This window comes from Coturnix japonica, unplaced genomic scaffold (genome assembly GCF_054131305.1).
Source record: "Coturnix japonica strain WE unplaced genomic scaffold, WE-NBRP24 Scf053, whole genome shotgun sequence".
Taxonomy (NCBI): Eukaryota; Metazoa; Chordata; class Aves; order Galliformes; family Phasianidae; genus Coturnix; species Coturnix japonica.
In genome coordinates this window covers 1,524,172-1,547,198 of record NW_028188956.1, presented here as the reverse complement: position 1 = coordinate 1,547,198, position 23,027 = coordinate 1,524,172, and the positions used below count along the sequence as shown (strand labels likewise).

Here is a 23,027-nt window from a genome sequence, read left to right as displayed (position 1 = left end):
AATAAGCTGAAGTGAGCCCTTGAAGGTGATGACAAGTACCTTATGGTTGCTGAGGTAGTAAGGCGATGTTGTGGGGCAATGCAAGAAAGGAAAGCAGAAGTGATCTTTGTGGGAACATTCCAAATAGATCACAGAGTAAACATGCTGTTCTTTAGTCAGTGAAGTTCTAAAACAGCAGATGAATCAATGCACCGCTCTGACAGCAAAAGACAAAGTTTGCAGTCAGTCAAACCAGAGTAAGTTCTGACCACACACTCAGAAGCCAACATTTTGCTGTATTTTACTTGAAATAATCTAAGACTGCTTGTCCTGCACTGTGAATGCCATGATTTCTCTAGAACTACAAATTGTTTGCCAAACATGCTTCCTAGGTTTTTGCTTGGGGTCCTTCTGTCTGGAAGCACAAAATCAGCTGCAGTATAATCATTTATTTTGGCTGTCTTTACATTTGCCACCATTAAAACAATGGGCTTTTTCCCAAGTATGCCACTGGATTATATGTTTTAAAAAAAAAAAAAAGTTGAACCTCAGTGCAGCTGAAGAACTGTGGGCTTTCTGGTTGACAGAATCAGGTTCGTTTTCAACCACAGATAGTTTTTAATTTGGTCCCATGAGCTTATGTGATTTTTCTAATAGAAGCTTCAAGTTTGGAAGAAAATAAAATGTTCTACACACTTTTTTTTTTTTTTCTTTAAAAAGAAAGGAAGATCTCTCTGTTTAAACAATTCCTTTGTCATTGCTCTGTATGCTAGTCTAAATGGGGATATGCAATAACTTGGTAGACTAATTGTATCAGCCATACTTGTATCAGATAGTTGAAGGACAGTAGAGATTGTTTTAATTAGGAAATGGATATCATAGCAACTTCTAAGTGTAAAATATTGCATCTTGTGTTTTGGTTTTGCTGTTAAGTATAATAGGAATTGACTGGGGAATTGGTAGTTGGCGTAAACAGCTTGCGTGTGTACTTGGAACTTTGCTTAGAAGAGTAGAATAACATAACCAGCCGATGACAAGTGTCAAGTTTGGATAGTGCATCAAATGCCCTCAGAGAGATGTTGATCTCATATCGTTTTAGCAAAAGGTGGAAGTAGAGCCTTTGGAAGATTAGTGTTGTTATTGGAAAGAAAGCAGCAGTCATGGTTCAGGAGAATAAAAGGGAGAAGGAAAAGAAAAAAGATGTTGCACTTTTTCCTTTCAGCCATTCATTTAATGTCTGAATCTGACTAACTCGAGCCTTGGTAATCACTGGTTGGTAGTGAGTGGCAGTTAACCTCTTTTGGAGCATGCATGGGGATGCTTTTCTGGGGAAGGTCATGGGGCAGATCCTCCTGAAAGCTGTACTAAGGCATGAAGAAAAGGAGGAGGTGATATGAGCCAATCAGCATGACTTCACCAACTGCCTGACTAACCTAGTGGCCTTCTGCGGTGGAGCAATTGCATTAGTGGACATGTTTAATGGATGAGGAATTGTCTGCAAGATTGTATGCAGAGTGGTGGTCTGGATGTAGGTAAGTAATGGGTGGTGTCCCTGAGAGATCAGTACCGGAACCTTTCTTTGATGCTGTTATTGGTGATGCCATCAATGGAGTAAGAAGTTGACATTCAGCTATGTGGTCCAATCAACATGTCCAAGGGGTGGGATTCCATCCAGAGAGGCCTGGACAGTCTCAGACAGTGGGCCAAGGAGAAACTCATGAGGTTCAAAGCCTATTAGCACTAGGGTTGTGGCAGCTTTCACTGTCAATGCAAACTAGGGGATGAAAGAATAGAGTACAGTCCTGCCAAAAAGGACTTGATTTTACTGATGGATATCAAGCTGTACTTGAGCCAGCAGTGTGCCCTTGCAGCCCAGAAAACTGACCGTATCCTGGGCTGCATCAAAAAAGGCATGGCCAGCATGTTGAGAAAGGCAATCCTGCCCCTCTGCCTTGTGCTGGTGAGACATCACCTGAAGTACTGCATTCAGATGTGGAGTCCTCATTGAGGTAGAGATGTGGAGTTTTTGGGGCATGTTCAGTGGAAAGAAACAAAAATAAATCAGGGGATGGAATACCTCCCCTGTGAGGGCAAACCAAGAGACTTAAGGCTATTCAGCCTGGAGAAGGTTTGGAGAGACCTGATAGCAGCCTTTCAAAATCTAAAGGGTTGCTATTTTAAGGAATTGAATATACCTTTTAGCAAAGTCTGTTGTGATAGGACAAGGGAAAATAGTTTCTAACTGAAAGAGGGGAGATTTTGATTAGATATAAGGAAAAATGATAAGGGTAGAGATGTGCAGGTTGTCCAGATATGTGATGGATGCCTTGTCCCTGGAGACATTCAAGGTCAGGCTGGACTAGGCTGTGAGCAACCTGATCAAACTATAGATGTCCCTGTTTGTTGCAGGGGAGTTGGACTAGATTACCTTTTAATAATGTCTCTTCCAACTCAATCCTATAACAGTACTAATCTGGTAATACTTTTTTAGAGCCAGTATTCTAAAGTTGCTGCAGATGATGGAAAACTGCACAAGAGAGCCGGAAACTATGTTCTTTTCTTCATTCTGGGTTTTCCTATACTGGAAAGCAACTGAGAAAATTTAATGAGAAAATGGAAAACAGGAAAGGTGGCCAGGAAAAAAAAAAAAAAAAAAAAAAAAAAAAAAAAAAGGAGGCTTCAAAAAGAACTAAAAGGTATCAAATATGAAATATTTGCCATAAAGTTATAGCCGTAAAGAGGGTGCCAAAGTGAAACTTGAATTATTTATGGTATGTGAAATGGGAGACTTTGCCTAATGTTGGAAGGGAGTAGGAATTATTTGACATTTTTTGGTATTGTATAGCATTTGGAAGAAACTTTCCTTGTGGTTGGATACGGACATTAAGAAGAATTAATCATTTGGCAGGAATGTGGTCTGAATAGATCAGTTCTGTCAGTATCGGATTAAAGCATACATCATTGATTGGCTAATGACTGCATTGCAGGGATCTGCTTTTTCCAGGCAATGTGGCTCCAGAAAAGTTGTTAAATTATTCTTTATCTTCAACCACAGCATGAATAAGCATCTAATTTTGCCTTGGTGGAATAGCGTGGTTTCATGGGATCACACCATGGAATCCTGGAATCTCCCATGTTGGGAGGGATCCACAAGGATCAACTCCTGGCACCACACAGGACCCAAACTCTATATCTGAGGAGGATGTCCAAATGCTCCTTGAACTTCATGAGCCTGGGACTGTGCACACTGCCCTGAGCAGCCTGTTCCATGCCCACTGCCCTCTGATACAGAGCCTTCCCTTGATTCCTGCCTGATCTTCCCCTGACGCAGCTCCATGCAGTTCCCTCAGGCCCTGCTGCTGTCTCCAGAGAGCGGAGCTCAGTGCTGCTGCTCAGCCTTCTCTGCTCTGGATGAACAAAAACCCATAGACCCCAGCTGCTCCTCATACATCTTACTCTACAGACGCTTTGCTGTCTTTGTAGCCCTCCTTTGGACGCGCTCTAATATCTACAATACATATTACAATATGTAGATGGGGTCAAATTCTTGGTCCTTCTTGCATCTTTTTCATTTTTTATTTTCTTTCTTGTCTGTGCAGCCCAGTTTTCAGGCACTTGTGGCTTTAATTCATTCTGTTCTTATCATATAGTCATTTCCATTTCTTTCCCCTTCGAAACGACTTCACTGCTGACTTAGTAAAAAGTCACTATTAGAGCACTTGTGTCAGTAGCTCTGCGCTAAAACAGCAAGACTACAGATGTTAGGGCATTAGACGGAAAGACCTGAGAAGGGAAGGGGTCTAAAGCAAAACACCTTTTTGCTTTATTCCTCACTTTAGTATTAGCTGACTTTCTTTCAAGAACCTTAGCTTTCTTGGCTTGTTCAGCTCACCTATTCAGATCAGTTTCTTTCTAGGAGGCAAGTTCATAATGGGATTACCTTGTTAGATTTTGGATGTTTGATTTTTTATTTTTTTTTTTCGGTCAATTTGTAGAATAATTAAAGTATTTTATTTAATTCAAATAATATGTTGTATTATTGTGGCAAAAATTGTCTCTGAGTTTAAAAAAAAAAAAAAAAGAAGCATTTAATGAGCTTCTCAGCTATTTCTCAGGTGGTAAAAGCTGGGACTGTTCAGACCAGCGTGATAAAATAGTTATATCGCTCCCATTGTTTTTTTACTATACACTAGCTTCAGAACCTTTGGGATTTATTTTCATGTGTAATACCCATCTCCTGTCTTTTAGCATCATTCTATCTTTTAAAAAAATAAAAGTACTTTCTTTTTATGTATCCTGCATAAAAATAGCGTTCGTCTATTTTCTTTTTCTTTTTCTTGTCTTTCATTTCTGAAATCAATTTTCAGTTTCAGAAAATCCTTACAAACTTTTAATGGAAAAAGAATTGTGGGTTTGGAAGCAGCTGCTAGAACCATGCCCTGAGCACACCGGAAATGGCTTAGCATGTATTTTTTTCTAGCAATGTTATAATTTTCTAGAATGTGTGAAATTGAGAACTGTAGAGTTGTTTAAAATAGGTGATCTGCAAGTTTTTCAGGCAGCGAAAATACTGATGTAGCATAGCCACGGTTACCATCAGTTACGTCGGACAGGCAATTGATGTGCGTAGTGCTGACCATTCTAGTTTTTTGCTAGTAAAAACTTTTAGGCTCATGCTTAACCTTAATCTTGCTGTAGGTTCTGCTAAAGTAAGATAGAATTCTTTGCATAACTAATTCTCTTCTGGCTTGTTCCGAGTTGTCAGCGCTCTTTATAATGGTATTTTACGCATTCCAAGCATTCTTGCAAAGCAAATGTGTCCTTTAATGCTAACAGTGAACTGTAAAACTCAAATTTCCGTTTTGTGTGGTCGGGAGGGAGACTTTATTGTGAAAACAAGTATGTTGGTATATTGGTATATATTGGTGAACGTGATGTAGTTACATTGGCGTAAGCAGAATTTGGCATGGGAAGGAGATGCAAGTAAAGCTGTATGTACTTCTGTGGTTTTGATTCACAGAGGTTTGTGCGAACTTAGGTAGCTGGTGCACACATGGGACATCATCAAAGAGCCCAACCAGAAAGTCAGAGCTTGGATTTGGAGTGCCATACAGCTATACATTTAGAAGCATGTTGTTGTAGTGAGGCAAGCAAAGCACCCTTTCATTAAAACAGGTAACTACGGTTTATTTTCAAAGTTTATTTTTATATATTTCAATCTGAAATGTAGCAAATATAAATGTTATTAAGACGCTTTACATTTTCATTATTCTTGAATGTTTATACTTATTGGGAAGGACTGGAACGGTCCTCTTCTAAGTTGAAGAGTGCTGACTGCTGCTGCCTAATTTCACTAGATTCCTTTGACAAGATACTGGATTGGAAAAGCTGTTCTAGAACCTCACTTATTCAACAACAAAATATGTACCATAATTAGTTTTTTTGCTTTTTTTTTTTTTTCTCCCTAAGTGTTCCAGAATTGCCCTTATCTTAAAAAGTTTCTTCCTCCCATTTCCCCCCCCCCCCCCTGTTCTTAGTCTTCTTTATTTCCTATTATGACACAGTTATTCCATTTACCTGAACAACACGTAAAGGGTTTCCCCTACAGCTGTTATAATTGAGGAGTTTTTCCTGTAGGTGCATATAGATTCCTATCTATGTTCTTTAAATCTTCAGTAACTTTCCAACTTTGTCAGTGGGAAATTTAATCAGCCAAAATAATTAATAAAAATGTTGAGCATTTCCCTGAGTCTGCTTTTCTCCTATATGAATCATCTTGCTCTTTAGGTTTTCTATCATGTTAATTAGAAATGTATTGAAACAAAAACTGGTTTTTACAGAGCAGTTTAGCAGTCTGTGGTTATGTCAGTTGTCCTGTTGGAATCATATATGTAAAGTTTACAAAACCCATTTTATAATCTCTGTTGCAAGGTGAAAGAAACCTTTTCTTTTCAAGTGCAGCTTACTGTTAGGCCAAACAAAAGGTAATAGTTCAAACTGAAGTACATGTTTTAAGAAGTGAAATAATTTAAAATGAGTTGTAATAGCAATACTCTTTCCCACATGTGTCTTTTGCTGATACATTTCTGTATGACGTTCTTCTGTATTTCTGTATATAACTGATATTGTATTTAAATCTTAGAAAATCTTTTGGCAAAAATGTCAGGGTAGTTTACTTAATAATTTAAACAATAGATTTCTCAATAAGAAAAACATAAATAGCAGCTGAGCACAGCGAGGTGAACAGTATTATCCCCAACAGAAACACGAAGCCACTCTATAAAAAGAAAATGGATCTAGGTAAACATCACACCATCACATGACAATCGCTGTGCTCATTGGCAGCCTCTAAGAAGAGCCTCATACAGGGTCACTATTTAACATCTAAAGTTAGAAATGGTGTAAGGCTGTTAGTAACAAGGGTCAGCGTGCACCTGCTAAGTTAGATTTCTAAATCACGCAATACAGCTGCTGTGATACATGAGAATCAATTACTGAAAACCTTTCCTGACGGTCAAAATGTGACATTAAATAATTGAGTATCACATCAAATCTTGTCTGCAATTAGTTATCTGGAAAAGTAATTATGCAACAAAATCAAGTAGCTTAAGTTAGTGATGTGGAGCACCCTGGTTATTCAGAAACTGTAGGAGAGGATGATTTATATATTTTCCTAACTTGTAACGTGAAGTTTTAAACACTTAATTCTTAATTGAATTAAAAGTATCTCGCCCAATTCTTGTCATTAACCATATCTGCAACTGAGGATATACACTGCATACATAACGAGTGTTAATGATTGTTTGTTTTGTCTAAAGTAGAAATGTTTAGCTGTAGAAGAGAATGACTTGCAAATAGTGCATTAAGTAGCAAATCTGTTTTGTTTAGTGAGAAAAAAAAACAGGCTGAATTTCCCCCCCCCTCCCTTATCTCTTACACTGGGTGTGAGTTTAATTGGAGAACAGATGAAATTCTCTAAAGGTCAAATTCGTCTTTTTCAAAAAGCTGTGATAAATGCAACAACATAGATGTTGTGAAAGGTTAGAAAAGCCATTAAAATATAATTTACACTAAGAAGTTGTTAGCTAGCTCAAATATTCAAAATAAGCAAGAAAAATGCAATGAATCAAAACAGTATGTATGAAATGTAACAGGCTTGAGTTTCAGCTCTCACATGAATATTGTTTAACAGTTAATAAATACAAAGAAACAGTAATTTGCACAATCATAATAAAGCTGCTTTTTCTTTTTTTTTTTTTTTTTTAAAGCTTCTGATAGCAACTGTTGCCATGTGTATGCCAGTCCCTATTGCATTATTAGTTCTAATCCTGTTTGAAATCCAGGTTGGGGAGTTTGAACTGTATGTGTTTATTACTTAAAAATCTGAACTGATAAAGAGTAGTTGGTTAGTCATGTTATTTAAGCTGGTCCCAAAATAGCACCTTCCTTTTTGGGTAGAGTTAGCTTTGCAGCTGTTGTCTCTATCTGTTGTCTCTGAAGAAAAATTTAACATTAAGAGTTGCTGACGTCAATTTTTTTCTTTTTTTTACAGCTGATGTGGGCTTTGCCCCTGACAGAAGTTATTTGGTTCTAGCTCTGAGTTTGGAAGAAGTTGGTATATAGATTTTCCCCTAACTTTCAATTGATGTGTTTAGCTTTAGTGGGAGTAATACTATCACTTAAACCATGTTGTCGTCTCAAGGAGTTTTGCTACATCCATATGGAGTGCCAATGATTCTGCCGGCAGCGCCATACTTCGCTGGACTTGTTCAGGTAATGCAAGGCCGCTTCCAACAAGCAACTTAACTCTAGTGCACTTAGAGTAATAATTGGAATTTTTATGGTTGAGAAAGCAAACACTTTTAATACAAGCAAAAGCTCTCATGTATTCGGTGAGAAGACAGTAGGAAATCAAAAAGATGGATCACCCTAATCTGTGTATTGACATCTCTCATGGCTGAATAAATGGTGTAGTTGAGCTATATTTGCTTCTATTGATTTGTCTGCTATTTAACATTCATGCCTTTGCTTCACGAGGTTGACCACAGGGCAGAGGATTTGCTATCCCTTCTGTGTTTCCGAGGGACTCAGCATTCCCACGGCAGATCATAAGACAAAGTAACTTACTGTGATGTGTTTAGGTTAAGTGTTTTAGCACAGCAAGTATGAATAGTGTTAAATAAGCATTAATTAATATGTTATGCATCTCACTGAATGAAGAGGGATTTGTAGGTTTTTGTGTGTAATATACCGTAGATTACCTGTGGTATCTTTAAGTCATGAGAGTGCAAGATCCTGCTTGTGAGAGTTTTGTATTTTAAAAGTTAACTGGCAATTACTGGATTTACTTACCTTTGCTGTGATGTCTGTATTTATGATGATTTTATCAAGAAGTGGAATTTTCTGTTGTTAGACTTGAGATTTGTATGGATCATGTAAACATTAATAAAGCAAAAGCTATTCCATTATTTTTAGTAGTAAAAAAAAAAAAAAAAAAAAAAAAAAAAAGCTAAAAAAAAAAAAAAAAAGATGCTAAGAAAGGATTCCTATAAAATTTTCAAGCATTCCCCAAATGAACTCTGTGTCCCCTATAAATGGCAGTTATGGCCGCTACGTATAAAAAGGCTCTAGGGAGAATACTGTGTGGTTCTGCATTTCTGTGTCTTGGTAGCAGTCAGTCAGATTAACTTGGGAGGAGAGGCTTTTGTTTAAAATTGTTGTTGCTCTCTTTTGCTACAATAATAGTTGGTGAGTGTAGAGGTGGAATCAAAACATGAAACAGGTTTGGTGGGTTTTTTTGTGTTTGGTTGTTTTTTTTATATAGGTCCATTTGGCATTCCAAGATCATGAATTTTTCTTCACTTCAGGCTTAATATCAGCCATGTGTCTAAAAAAGAAATATAGCATTGCACAGTGGCTATTATCAGGTATTGAAAAAATGTCTGCAAGCTGATGCTGTTTTTGTGGGGGGCTTTTTTTGTTGTTTTATGTTTTTCTTTTTTAATTTAGTGAGACCCGGTATTACACAGGAACACATCAAGCAGGCCTTAATATCCATTAGAATTTGGGGGTGAAGGTCGGACACCAGAGCTCAGTCAGACCCCGTGCCATCCTGTCCAATAAATAATTACAAGCAAATCGTGCCTTTCACTCTATACTGATTGATGTTGAAATTGCTTTTGAAAGTTCTCATAAGTTCCTGTTATAGATTAAGTGCTGGTGTAGGAAAAATAACTGCACCCAACTGAAATGGGTGAATGTAATCAGGTTTAATGGACTCAAGAGCTTGTTGGGAATTAAATAACTATTGATTTGTTGGAAAGTTGCTGTCATTACAAAATGCCACTCTGGGCGCATTATCCAAGCAGATAGATTGGAAGAAAGGGCCCTTTGAAAATTTGGGATGCCTTATTTCAAATCCTTTTTTTCTTTCCTTGGGAGGTTATATCCAGGTCCACATTACTCTGTTAGCATAGGTCTAAAATAGTAGAACAATAGGAACTATTCTTTAAAGAATTTGTTAATTATAAAGGGTTTGGATGAAAAATATTCATATGGTTTCTTGTGTAGTCTTTTCTCTGTTCTCCCATGCTCTAATCTAATTCCTGAATGCTGAGATTCAGAAAACAAAACAAATGTGTAATCTTAGTGGGTACACTGGGATGCTAAATGGTTTCTCTCAGCGCAAGGTTTTATTTACGTTAGTGTTACATGCATTCAGCTTAAGGTATGTGAATATTTATTGTTTATTTTTTTTTAAGTAAGCAAGTTTCCAAAATCTTAATCCAACTATCCAAAAAGGCATGGTGCAAAGGGCGCTTTGTTGACATACCTTGGTCATCCTCTTCGCAGCAGTGATTGCATAATGTTCAGAACTTGGATGGGATTTTTAAAAATATATTTATAAACTAATTAGACAAATGTTTTCATTGAGTTTAAATGTGTCAAATCATGTTAAATATGATACTTGCAAAGTAGCAAGTAAATAAGTTTCCAAAAAAGGTTATTTATTAGAGGTATTTTTATTAGTAGTATGGAAAATAAAATCTCTTTTCTTTCTTCGTTCCTCCTCTTTGGTAAAGCTGTAGGAGGAGAAATCACATGCAAGTGCAAACAGTAAATAAATAGCATTATGCCTCATGGTTGGAGAGGTGTTTTCTGACTTGGCACAAAAGAAGCACTGGCAGCTTTGCAGGTTTTCAGCAAGGCTGCTGTGAGGAGTGAAGCAGGCACAGCCATCCAGCAACCGCGTGTGCTGCAGGCAGTGAGGCCTACTTCGTATTACAACTATCATACTGTTTCCTTGGCAGGTGACACCAAACACATGCCATAGAACAGTATGTGGCAATCCAGGAAAAGACTTCTTATCCTGCCCTTGGTTCATATCCCGATTTAGCCATTTGATTCCCACAGGGGAACCCTTATGTCCGGATAAACAGTGAAGTCAGTAGGATGTCACGTGAATGAGAAAGATCCATCTGACCACCTGAGTGCAGGATCACTGCCCTGTTGGTAGTAATTTTGGGTACGTGTTGCTGTAGTATCTTCCGTGTTGTCAGAATAAATGTGTGAAATGTAGTTCTGTTTATTGTAAGAATTTCCAGGAGCAAAATCAACTGTTAGCAATCCATAGAAAAAATGTGCTTTGTAGAATAATAGGTTAAATGTCTATGTATTTACTTCCATAACTAGATATTTAAAACATCTGCAATTGCTTTGGATGAATTTTATGCTAGGCCTATGACAAGATATTTTAAAAACACAAGTGTAATACATGAGACTTTAATGTTGAAAGCTGAATTATTTATTGCACGTCTGGCTTAGGTGGCTCTATTTCCTTTTAGTAAGAGAGTTTCCCATAGGTATTACTACTATAAAAATTATTGAAGACAAAATTACTAAGATGTTTCAGTAAATTACTTGAAAATTCTAAGCAGAGAAACGTCCATTTTTTACAAAGCATGCTACTTTAATTTAAAGTTGAAAAGGGTTCTCTGAATATGATAGCTATTTTTAATGTACATTTAAAGCATACTTTAATTTTAGGCTTAGTGAAAAGAAAAGCTAGAATGTTTTCTGAGGGCTGAAGCTTACATTCATTGTCAAAAGACTTCAGTCAACTAAAGCCCTTGTTTTTCTTTCTTTGCTTTTTTATTTGTGTGGTGGTAAAGGGAGGCAGAAGAAATAGGGAATGTACGGTGCTGGATTAACTATTTGGACAAACTGGGAATTACTGTACTTTCATGTACATCATTCATCATTCTAAATTTTCTTTGAGATATTTTGATTCTGTCTGATTTTCCAGAACTGGATTACTGATATGTTGAACTGACAACTGAGAAAGTGGTAATCTAGAGACAGTTCCATTCTATTTTAGGGCCAAGTGAGAGAATTGCTTAGAATATGCTGTGAAAAGTAGTGGTGCAGGCTGCTTCACAGCTCTGTCGTTACCAGCCTGTAAAATTCTTGTCTTTGTGCTGTATGGGTAAGTGTTAGCAGTGAATAAATTCAGCATGTTGGTAGATGCCAGTGTGTTAGGCTACCTATAAAATCTCACCTACTTTTTGCAGCCCAGTTTTGCAAAATATTGTGGATATATTTTCTTGCGGAGATTTCCATTGAAAATACTTGGGTAATTTAGTAGTTTTCACTTGAATAATACTTTACAAAAAGGAACGATTAGGTTTTAGTTCTTCCCATGCTTGAAAGTCTTGTTGGATGTCAGAATGCAATCTAGTGGGATGGAATGAATACCTCCTATTTACACTGACTGTATTGCCTGTTTGAAATGCAGTAAGCAGATAGTTTACCTTTGATGCAGATCTGCTCTGGACTGTTGTGACATACTGTATTTGCAGGTGGTAAGGGTTTCCTGCTGTTTCTGCACTCCCCAGTTCTTCTGTGAGTGAATGACAAACATGTTTTACTACTGCAGCTGTTTTTCATATGATTGTTCATTTGTTTTGTTTGGGAGAGAATGTATGTAAAATTTCTTCTCTCTCCCTACATAAGTTGCAAAGTTTTTCCCCCTTCTGTATCAAAATGACTTTTAATACAGTACCTGAGGGAAGTGATGCAGATGGTGCTACATGGTCTGAATAACTTTATTTACAGTAATTTCTGATCATTTTTACCTTTGGAAATAAACCTTTTTTACCTCGTATCATACATGGATCAAGTGATGTAGCCAAAATATACTCTGTACTCTCTCTCTAAGCCGGGTTGAATACTGGCCTAGGTGCTTATGGTGGGACCTTTTTGTATTTATCTGAAGGAAAGGTTGGAGGTTATAAACCTTCCTGTGCTAAATAGTTCCCTACCCTCTAACGTTGCTATGTATTTGACATCATTTTTGACTACTTTTGAGAAGTCTAGAAAAGCTTATTTTTAATTAAGTTCACACTTGCTTATTTAACTTTACCTTGAAATTCTTCTGAAAAACATAATCACAGTTGAATCACAGCTTTAGAAAGAAATTTACTCTTGGCAATGTTTGAGGTACAGAAAAGAGAAAAGCTCTACAACTGTTTCAACACAATCCTAGAATGGAATTGTTATTACTTCGTAAAAACCAAACAGTTATTTATAGCTGTCAGAATACAGAGTGGTCAAGGATGCTAAGCGTATGCACTGTTGGGATTTTAAGTTTATGGTACTTCAGACTGCCCTATTGCTCTTATTTAAAAAAATAAAAATAAAAAAAATAAAAAATCCCTCATCTTCCTAATTCATCAAGCTGCACGCTAGGGGAAACAAATCCAACCAAACAAGGGGAAGTGTTGTACATAACGTTTCAATGTTTATAGCAATTGCCTGAAACTGCTGATGATCAAAACAATTATGGAGGAAAGGAAATAGATGGATCAGGTCCATTATATCCTTGGTCATTGTGTACTTGGGAAGCCGTCCTGCTGGGCTCCTGTGGTGACTTAGTGTGTATACATATGTTGTCAGATAGAACAGTTTTGATTGTTGCTGATAGAGGAATGAAGATAAATCCATTGCAAGATTCCCAGAGTATCATTTTTAACTGAAATATTTCACTGGATTGAATGGAGTGCATGTTCTTTTTAATGCAGAAATGAATGTTGATTTTTCCTTTTTCTTTCTTTTTATACCTTCCTTCATGAAGAAACAGTTAAAATCGGGCATAGGGAAACGGGAATCGTAACAAATGTTCATACACTTTTCCCATCTGAAAATACCTTCTTCTGGCCAAATTGATTGTTAGGCACAATTAAGCCCAGCATATACATCCTGTGCTATAAGCCAAATCTGTGGGATATGTTCTCAACAGGGGAAGTACAGGTTTAGGCGGAAGGAAATTTGTATGAGCTTTGATCTGCAGTATATTTGTGAGAATCACCACATTAAAAATGTGAGGAGACAGGACCAATAGTTCCAGTTCTGGGCTCCCCAGTACAAAAAAGACAGGGATCTCTTGGAAAGAGTCCAGTGGAGGCCTGGAGCATCTCCCTTATGAAGAAAGGCTAAGTGAACTGGGTTTATTTAGCCTTGAGAAAAGAAGCCTGAGAGGGGACCTGATCCAGGTCTATAAATATCTGAAGTGTGGGGGGGCAAAGTGGTGGGGCCAGGCTCTTTTCAGCAGTGTGTGGAGACCTGAAAAGGGGAAATTTCGAGAAACTGGAGCATAGGAATGCATTGCACACAAGTGAGCGTAAGAACTTCTTTATGGTGAGGGTGGTGGAGCCCAGGGGGGTTGGGCAGTCTCCTTCTCTGGAGATAGTTGAGACCTGCCTGGACACCTACCTGTGCAACCTGATGTAGGGAACTTGCTTTGGCAGGGGGGTTGGACTGAGTGATCTCTGGAGGTCCCTTCCAACCCTTACGGTTCTGTGAGTCTATGTTCTCATGCAGTGCAATGTAAACTGTGTCTTTAAGAGAAACTTTCGGTCCGTGAAAATATTCCTATGCATTTCAGGGATGCTTGCACTTGAAATCTGATCTCTGAGTGACATTTGGTAATGTGTTGCCTGCTCACTTAAAGCTTGTGATATTACGCCTTGTTCTGCTCCACATTCAGGGTAATTGTCACTGCAGTCAGCTTTATGATGGCAACTCCTCGTGATGACCACGGGGCTACTATACTTTCCTTCACGTGTATTATGTCTGCAGCATGAGTTTCTTTTTGATTGTAGATTGTAGATGTATACTTGTTGGGAAGAGAGGAATATCCTTCCTTTCTTTAGACCTTTTTAAATTGTGCGTGACATCTATTTATGCAGAGAGTGGGATTTACCATTTCAAATGATATGATCTCATCCACAGTTGAAAAAGATGCCGAGAACCACTCTTATATTTTGTGATATATATTGTAACTGAATACACTGGCTCTTCGCAAAAAAAGCGTGCTTTTCTGGTATCTCAAAATTTTGTGAAGATTGCCTATTTTTGTTGTATCAGAATATCTTAGACCCTGTGAAAGTGTATTGACCTAAAAATGTCAGTAGGTATCTTATACCTGTCTTAAGATTCTTTTTTGCAGGAAAGAAAAAACACCACACTAGACAAAAATGCAAGACAGGCATTACTTCTTTTGTTGTGTAATTCCTGTCTTTTAATAAGGTAGAAAGCTTTGTACTGGGGCAGTAAAAAGCACCTAATTTGCTTGGCCAGTCAGTAAGTCATTTCTCTGTAGTATACATGGTAGCTTTAAAATCATTCTGTGACTGTACTCCTATTTTTCTTTTTTAATCATAGTAAGATGCAAATGTGCAAATACAGAGTCACAAAATAACTGAAGTTAGGGGTACCTCCTGCCACTTTATCCCTGCCTGCCCCAGCAGGGCCACCCAGAGCAGGGGGCTCAGCCCCACATCCAGGCAGCTCACTGGGTACTACTAGCTCCATTTTCTTTATAGCCTCTCTTTGGGTATTTGTACATGCTGATGAGACTTCTCTGAGCTAAACAGTCCTGGCTATCTTGGCCTTTCCTCATATGCGAGATTATCCAGTTCCTTAAGCATCTTCATGGCCCTTCACTAATCTCTGTCCAGTGTGTCCTTGTCTCTTTTATATTGGGGGAGCCCAGTTTTGGACCCAGTACTCCAGTTTTTGTCACCAGTGCTGAATGGAGAAAAAGGATTGCCTCCCTCAACCCTCTGGCAGTTCTTTGCCTGATGCAGTCCAGGGTATCATTGGCCTTTGTTACTGAAAGAACGCATTGTTGGCTTGTGTTCACATCAGTGTCCACCAGGACTCCTGGGACCTTTCCTGCCAACCTGCTTTCTAGGAGGGTACCCCCAGTATGTGTTGGTGCCTGAGTTGTTCCACTCCAGATTCAGGATATCGGACCTACCCTGGCTGACCTTTATCAGGTCCCTGGCTGCCCATTTGTCCTACCTGCCCTGGTCCCTCTGGATGGCAGCATGACTCTCTGACCCATTAGCCACTCCTCCCAGTGTTTGTCATTTGCAAACTTGAGATGCTTCTCCTTCATTAGAATAGCATAAACTTTATTTTTCATTATATCATTTAGAATTATGTTCTGAGTACCACACTTCAGTTCATTTTCAAAAAACATGATACATGCCCCATAGCATAAAAATAGTTTGAGTTGGCAGACAGACACCTTCAGAGACAGATCCAAGATATATTTTTAGGGAACACTGTATACTAGCAGGCACTTAAAGTACTTGTGAAAATGCTTCTTGAGTATGACGCCTGTTAGCTCATGAGGTGATTCTCAAATGTACTGTCTAAATTGCCATCCGTTTTGCTGTTAGCTCCCTAACCTAAGGATTAAAACAAATGTGTTTATTTCTCTGTGGTCATACTGTACAACGATACCACTGCACTGTTAGTATTTATTGCATTTTGCACTTTGTTCTGTATGCTTGGATAATTCCCTTTAAGCAGTGTGTTCCTTGGAGGCAAGTATAAAAATGTAGGTAATATTTATTTGTTGCTTTTTTTCCCTTCATTAAGTATCATTTGTGACTCAAGAATTCAGTGAAGTAGTGTTACTTAACCTCCACACATTTTTTGGAGGAAAAAAAGCCCCTTTCACTTCCTTTAATAATTAGCTTTTGGTCACTGTCATTTATTTACTGCCGTGGAAATGGAAAAGTCAAATTAGCGTTACATAATATATATGTTTTTTTCCTGTCTCCGGAGAGAATGTTTAAAAATTGATTCCATAGTCTTTGACAAAAATCTTTTTCTCAAATGTAACAAAACCTTTTTTTGGTCTTTTCATTTTTTATTTTTTATTTCTTTTAAACTTCAGAGTCAGAAAGTGAATGTATACATTTATATAAAAAAGGTTTCTTGCTGTGAAGAGGGATTTCAGATTCACAGACTCAAAGACACTCAACCAGGGAGGATCTTTATGGTAATTCAGCTTGTCCTCTTGAATACACATGCTGCAGGATTTCTGAGACTGGCTGAAAACAGACCTCTTGGAAGATATTTAATCTTGTTTTAAACATGCAAGTAATTTCAAATCCATCAGTTTCACTGATACCCTACTGAACTGTTTGAATGTTTAATTACCCTTGCAGTTAGGATATTGTGAGGCTCTATTTCTCTTTATTTTAGCCACTTGTTCCTGCTGTTTTCTTTGCCTGTGAGACTGGAAATGCAAAATAGCCACATACAAATAGGAAAACCTATGAAGTGCGTGTACCACCTCCAAGGAGAGATGTGTACATCACAGAGATGGAGAGAAATAGGGAAGGAATGCATCTTATGGGATCATGTAATCTACTTCTCTGCCTGAAGGGAAGATGAACTTTGCCTATGTCATTCCTGACAGATGTTTTCTGAGCCTGTTCCGATGATCTTGAACGACTGAGATTCAATCCTCTCCAGGCATGTTACACTTTAACTAGAGGTTTTTTTTTTTTTCCTGGTGACTCACTTGAAGTCTTTCATTTTATAGTTTAACCCTCCGATGTTGTGAATTTGGTGTGGACACACAAGCAAAATATTTCTGTCCCTTTCCTAGTGGCCCATGATCCTTTTGAAGATGAGTATGTGTCTGCCTTCTCTTGTGGTAATGGCATGCTCATTCCTTCAGTCTTTTCTTAAAGAGTTGCCCTTAACCTACAAGACGTTATGGATAAGATCTTTAAGTTCACAGAAGTATTTAAGTACCTAATTTCTTATTTTGAGGAAAGTACAATATAATGCACGGAGCAGGAATTTCCTTTAGATTTCTGCAGTCTAACTAGGAGATGATAATACAGTTTTGGTAGTAGATGACTTACAAATGTTGGATTTTTTTAAACATCCTTTTAATTGAATCTATTTCTGATACAGTACTCAAAGAAATAGCAATCATGCCTTTGTGAAATAATCTAGTTAAATGAACACTACTGAAATTTTACCTGGGGTTTTTGACTGTCAAGTTTTGTGCAGGAGGAAGAATGTTCAAAGCACAGGCTAATTCCTTATCTTTGTGTATCTACTTCTTCATCAGCAACTCAACTGGGACTTAATTTTGAGATGCTGCTGTGTGTGTGGCAGTACTATTTTCTGTGCTTTCTTTAGTGAAGCTTATTATCGGCATTGGATTTACATGTTCTTGCAAATATGAAAAGTCCAAATATGATACATGTGCTTTTCAGAGCTACAGTGCTGTAAAGTCACATGGTACAAATTACAGTTAATCCATATTTCCTTTGACAGCCTCCAGTAAAGGAAGGCATTTTGGCATGTGTCTAGATACATTCCTGGCCAAGAAGGCAATGAAATTACAGTAAAACACATGCTGAAATGCATTCCTCAATTGGGTTCATAGCACTCATTTAAGTGTGATCACATTTTCTGTTCTCCCCTACTGTTATATTGACGATGGGGTCTGGAACTCTAAGGCAGAGTCCAACAATAGTCTGAGATCACTGAGAAGTGAAATAAATGAGTCTTTGCAATCTGGAATTTTCCTGGTTTTATTTGTATCACTTTATACAGAGTACTGCACAAACCCTGTGCATACTGCATTTCTGTAACCATTCTTTTTTGGCCTAATTTACTTTTCCTTGGTTCATCACAAGAATATTAATATGCTGAAGTGTGCCCTGCAGAAATCAGGCTGGTTAGAAGATGAGGCCTTAGTGCAGGAAATCCAGTGGAACCCCCATAGTCCCTTCCAGAAGGCCTCCAAGACCTGGCAACAGACACTCTTGGTGTAGAATTTAGCAGGTAATCTCAGTGAAGAAAGAGATATTTCTTTCCTTTTACTGATCAGATCAGTACCCAGACGCAAAGAGGAACATGGTTAAATGTATATTAATATGAATTTGTGTTTCATATCATGGGTGAAAAGAGATGTGGGTGTTACCTTTCCTTATATTTTGTAAGGATAATCAAGATGTTAGACAATTAAAACTATTGTTACTTTCAGTGTAGTTTTTCTACTAGGTTTTAATTTATCGTTCTCCTAGGATTTTCACATCAGATCTTGTGTAAATAGGAGTTGATCAGTGTAATGTGGGCAAATAAGTAGCGTAATGTGGGAAATTTGCATGAAATTCTGGTCAGTTTTAAGTTCTGTAGACATGCAGGGATACAAATAAGGTTGCGTTGGGATCTTGAGTTATGTTGTATGAAATGAGAAATTCTGATATGTAAACATCAATAGGAATCACAGAGAAAAAATAAAACAAAACTCAAAGAGATAAAGTTCTTGTAAAGGTGCTCCATACTCCCTCACTTGCTGTGTTGATTATCACCAGGATGTGCTTAAATTATGCTCTGTACGCAGTGAAGCTTTGCTGAAGAGTGTCAGTCAATACTTACAAAACTGTCAAGTACTCTTCCCCAAGTTGAATTTACTCTGGCACCTCGAGAAGAAATTAATGAAATCTTGTTTTACTGCAGGTGCATGGCCAGTTTTAATAAACTACACATTAGCGATCTGAAGTACTTCCTATGCAATTGCCTTTTGTCTGGATTGCTGAAACAGCCTTTGTGGGATGAAGGGAGCTTTAGTTTGTGTGTATATATGTATATATATATATTTTTTTTTTTTTTATGGCAGACATTTACTATAGTGATACGTTAATTTACTCAGTTATTTATCATACCAGTGATAGATTATTCTCATTTCTTCTTAAATTTGACAAGCTGCACAGTGCTAAACCTTGTTAAAATGGTGCAAAGACCCAATTATAGAAACTACAAAGGCATGCGAGAGTAAGCAAAGAAAAAAACATATAAAAGGATTAAAGATCAAAAATAGAATGAATCCAGAGAAACTGTTGGGAGACATCAGGCAGGAAAACATGAAAGAAGTAGAGTACGAAGAACAAAGTTTTACAGAGCTTCTGAAAGCTGACAAAAACATTTTACCATTATTTTTGACTCCTTTTATTAGAATGAAAACAATTGTGGAAAAGTACATCTATTTCAATGTTGTAATGAATTCAACAGTTGAATTGTGTTCTTTGTTCATCTATTTTATGTAGTTTGAGTCGGCAGAGTAATGGTAACTGGCTTTAACCAAGGCCTTGAAAGCAGATTATACCTTTAATTTTAAGTAAAATGCTATTTAAGATTTAGGAAGATTTTCAGGGTGGATTTACCTAATGCATGCATACCTGTGTTGAGCATGTCAACCCTTTTATCCTCCTGAGGTTTTAAAACCCTGTCATTCCAGTTAATTCTCATTGCCTTGTTTAGTAGACATGGTGTTACACCTTGATCCTCACTCTTCTTCATATGAGTAATTGTGCAGAATCCATTTACTTTACATAGGAAAAACGGAGAATAGGGCAAATGAAAAATAATCCTCTCAGGAATAGTTCGCAGGTATTTTTTTCCATATTCTTTGGTAGAACTACACAAAATACATATATATCTTTATTTACAATATTCCTGAATTTCTCTTTCCTGCTGTTGTAGGAAGGTGGCTCACGCCACACAGCCTTTCACTCACTACCCCCCATCCCAGAGTAGGATGGAGGAGATAGAGTCATAAAATCATATAATAGGAGAATAAAGGTAGAACGACAGCAAGAAAACAGCTTATTTAATAAGATGGGAACGAGAAATAACAGTTATCTTGTTTGCACATTTATATAAGACACAAACACACATGTGCATACACAAGTGATGCTCAATATGGTTGCTCACCACCTGCCAGTTTAGGGCAGCTGTCCTGGTTTTGTCCCTCTCTGGTAGGACAGCATTAGAAACTGAAAACCTGAGATGTCCTTGTTTGTGTGCAGTACTGCTGAACAACAACTGGGCCTTCGTGGTGTTATCAACGTTGCTTTTCTCTTAGAGGTGAAGCATAGTATAGCATCAGATGCTATGAAGAAAATCAATCATTTCTGCTGAAAGGAGGACACCTTGATCTGGGACTTCTTTTGAAGTCAGCAGAACCAGCTTACTTACTAAGATGGGTCCCAGTCAGAGTAGCTCCTTAACATCCTCTGACATTGGAATAGGCAATTGTTAGAGGACCTTTTTAAGATGAAAGTATAAAAAGTATCATAAGTATAGACTGATGTCTATACTCGTTGGATGTTTTTGGGCAGGGTGGAACCATGTTTCTGTAGCAATCGATTTGAGCTTACTGATCAGGCTTTGCTTTCTGTCTCATGAACCTACTTGGGGTGTCAGTTTGGGAATGGATGAGAAGCACAGATACGTTTGTAGAAGCATTGATTACTGGTTGAGGAGCATTGCAGGCAGTCACTGTCTCTTCTCTGGGGTTGTTCTCCACATAGTTGTTTCAGGATGGTTGAAGCCTGGGAGGGATACAAAGCAAGACAGATGGTTTCCCACAGACTTCCCCTCTAGCTCTTTCATCTTTCATCTAACTATTAATTCATCTGTTTGGATGGATATATTCACGCATGGAACCAAGATGAATAATAATGAGATTTTTAATAACTCCCTACATTTGCATTCCTTGTAACTCTTTACATGGTTCTAGCTGATTAAAATGAATCATTTACATAATTAACATATGGTTATAGTGTTGGCTTTAATATGCTGATTATCTCAGTACTTTTGTCTAGAGTCAATTGGATTCAAACTGTAACAATTGTTTGATGTGAGAATAGTTTATTCCTGTGAGGGTTGATGAGTATTTGCTATGGGGCCTGATTAGAAATAGCACAACTGTCCAAGAAATTCTTTAATGTAAAGCATGCATTTAAGAGGGAAAAAAAAAAAAAAAAGTCTTCTGCTGTGTTTAGGTCAGGCTTTACAAATAGCTTTCTGTGGTTAGAAAGACTTCTGCCATCAGTTGGGTAGCAAAGTACAAATAAAATAACAAGTGTATTATTAAGAATGAATTGAGAAAACCAACACAGGTCTAATTGTGTCTTATTTTGTTAAGGCTTTTTTTTTTTTTTTTAAATCTGGTTTAGAATAATAACAAAATAGAAAAAATAATAAATAAAAAATGCTGTTTTTTATTTGCCCTCTATGTTAGGGTAGAATTATGAAAAAATTGTTTTTTTGGTTTTTTGGTTGTTTTTTTTTTTGCCCAAAATGTATTCAGTACTTTTACATTCTCAGGATTATCTACCTTTAATATTAAAAGGGAAATAGTTTTTATTTTTGTTCTTCTGTTTGTTTCCTGATGGCGTGTCTGTGTACCAGGCATCGCTGAAGCAATCACATTTTGGGAATTGGTGGAATGTTTTCCCTGTCGTGCTGTCGCCCTTGATGGTGTGCACAGCTTCCTAATGCAGAGGCTGCTCAAAAACAGAAAGAATTGTCTGTTGTTGTGGTTAGGTAACTAACACTTGTGTCAATGAATGCTTTTTGAACGTTCATGAATATTTGAAGCAAATTTGTGTTAATTGCACTACTGTTGTCCACAATTAGTCTGTGGTAGACATGATTAATTGTAAAGAGCCCTGACGTTTATGCATAAAAGGCTTGAGGTCAAACAGAAATGGAGAAAAATGGTTGCTGCAGCATTGGCAGATGGAATGCTAATGCGTTTTGATTTGTACTGAGAATAATGATACTTCTACATCAATAGCAAATAATAGTTTTAGAACTGTGGAATGTTCTCTCCTCCTCTTTGCTTTCCTTTCTCTGTTTAACTTTCTTCCTTCCCACCCCAGGATACCACAGATACTAATTATTTTTACAGTGTAACCTTTAATTGGCTTGGATTCTTCTTTGTCAAATGATTTACTGGAAACCTGCATCAAATTGCTAGCTGGGAAAGGGCTATATTGATTTGCTTCTCTGAGGCAAAGTGTAATGGAAACATATTCTGATAATAATTATGCATGCATTTTGAAGGAGGTTTCTTGATTTGGTGTTGGTGTATTTCCTATCAACAAATGAATACTCTGTGTTCCTAGGACACAGGCTGTAACAACATTTTTTAGCATGCTTGGTAAGCACGTTGAATAGTAAATAATTCAACAGGTAAGAATTAAAACACTAAGCTTCAATCTTAATAATGTACAGGCACCATTCACAGTGTCACTACTAGCTTATAAGAACAGTCCATAGCTATTTGGATCCTTCCCAGCAGAATAAATGTAACGTAATGCTGAGGTCAGTATCACTGTAATGCTCTGGCTGGGTAAGGATACAGCAGTCTTCATGGGTTGCTTATCCTAAGCCTCAGAACTTTATAAGAAAGAGGAGACCCTGATGGGTATTCCTTTTCAGAAAGCAACTGTATATTTCTTTTACCATAAATGAATGTAGCACTGCATTAACCTAAGGCTGCCTATGCATATGTGGAATAGAACAAAGTAGACATCTGTGTACTTGGAGCAGAGGGAGACATCTTCTAACTCCTCTTCAATGTTTGGTTTGTAACTGTGTTCCTTTTGTTAAAATTTGCATTAAACTAATTCTGAGGCTTAGGTGGACTCACTTAGTCTGGTGAAATTCTGCTGATTTGTACCCAAAGTGAAGGTAGTGCTTACTATAAAGACTGACCAGATAGATTGAACTTGGCCATAAGCGATCAACATTTGAATAATAATAAAGTCATATTAGAAACAGATTTCTTTGCCTTTTCAGGTTGTCATATATTTACTAATAGAACTTCCGTGGAACTTATGCTGAGCCTTTGCAGTACTCTTTCTAAGGTTTTC

General features: G+C 37.5%; 1 protein-coding gene across 14 annotated transcripts in view; it reads left to right on the top strand.

The window, feature by feature from the left end:
• The window catches only part of LOC146752058 (rho GTPase-activating protein 32-like), an 80,747-nt gene that overhangs the window by 14,949 nt on the left and 42,771 nt on the right, over positions 1–23,027 (top strand). For 13 of the 14 annotated variants that reach the window (XM_085533052.1, XM_085533055.1, XM_085533060.1 and 10 more), the window contains 2 exons: positions 5,000–5,154; positions 7,532–7,752. The gene's annotated coding sequence lies outside the window, so the exon portion shown is untranslated. The remainder of the gene's footprint in view (positions 1–4,999; positions 5,155–7,531; positions 7,753–23,027) is intronic. The other variant, XM_085533057.1, reaches the window with a different exon arrangement.